Below are 1,558 nucleotides of genomic sequence, written 5' to 3' on the forward strand. Positions count from 1 at the left end.
GTTGAGTAGGTTCAATAGTTGGTTCTGACTCATAGAGACTTAACAACAACAACAAAATGTGTATTGAATTCCTAACCCCTGCACCTATAAATGGAATCCTGGTGTGGCGCTGTAGGATACACACTCAACTGCTAACTGTAAGGTTGGTGGTTCAAACACATCAGTCTTTCCTTGGAAATCCTATATAGGGTTACTGAGTCAGAACCACCTCGAGAGCATCTATAAATATGATTTTGTTTGGAAATAGGTTTTTAATATTTTTGTTTGGAAATAGGTTTTTAATTTGTTATGTCAATGAGGTGATTATCAGTATAGGGTGGGTGCTAAGCCTAATTATTTATGACATATAAAAAGAGCCGAACAGATACAGAGACACAAATGGAGCTAAGATAGATGCTAAGGAACACCAAGTAGTACCACACACACACACAAAAACCCCTCAGGTAGACACCAGAAATTAGGACAGAGACTTACAGAGGTACTTAAATAGCCCAGACCCTAACTTGGACCTTTAGCCTTCAAAAGTATGAGAAAATATATTTCTGTTCTTTAAAGCTATCCACATGTGCTGTTTCTAATATAGAAGCACTAGGAAATTAAAACACTTGGGTTGGCTATCTATGTTTGCTCATGACTATTCCCCATCTGTTTCCAGAACCTATCTTTTCTCCAAACATGCTATAATCTTAGGGTTCTCAGAAGACTTGATGGTACAACATGAACTGTGTCTACCCCTTTCATAGTTGATTGGGTGAGCATCCAAACTACTCTAGATCAAGAAGCCCCTTCTGAGTGGGATTTGGAATTAGGACAAAGAGATTCCAATCTTAGTCTGAACTGTCTTCTAAAAAATGGAAATATAAAACTAGGGACTGTCGCTAGTGAGAGTCCTCCCTGTGGAGAAGAGAAAACAGATGAGCTGAGAGAAAGAAAAGTGTGAGAGACGGAGCTACGGAGAGGAGAGAGACAGAGAGACCTGAAAGTACTGGAGTCCACGATTCCAGTTTATCCTAAAGCCCATGTTCATATCTGTCCTCAGATTCTCCAAGACCTTACGTATACACACATATGTTATTAGGTTTTGTCAAATTGATTCCTACTGATGTGACCCTATATAGGGTGTTTGAGGCTGTAACTTTTTACCAGAGTAGAAAGCTTGGCCTTTCTTGTGGTTAGCAGTCCAGTGCTTATTCTACAGTGCCACCAATGCTCTTAACACACACATATGCTTATAATAAATTCCCCTCTTTTGGAATTAAGATAACTTCAGTTGGTTTCTTTTGCATATAACCAAGAGTCTGAAACTCCAAATGATTGAAGACATTTGTTCAAGGCAATAAATTGAGTCACTTATTGGAACTGCTTCAAACTTGCTCAATGAGGGCATTTCTTCATCCTTCAAGATCTTAACTCTTGGTGGAATTGATTATCAATATTCTTTTTGTTGAATACTGTATCCAAAATACTGAAAACACAAACCAACCCCTTTGAACACATTTGTTTATATTCTTTAAATACATCTGAGAAACAAAAACTCCATAACCCTTTATGTATAGTT

Source organism: Chrysochloris asiatica, unplaced genomic scaffold, assembly GCF_000296735.1.
Source record: "Chrysochloris asiatica unplaced genomic scaffold, ChrAsi1.0 scaffold00035, whole genome shotgun sequence".
NCBI classification, from domain to species: Eukaryota; Metazoa; Chordata; class Mammalia; order Afrosoricida; family Chrysochloridae; genus Chrysochloris; species Chrysochloris asiatica.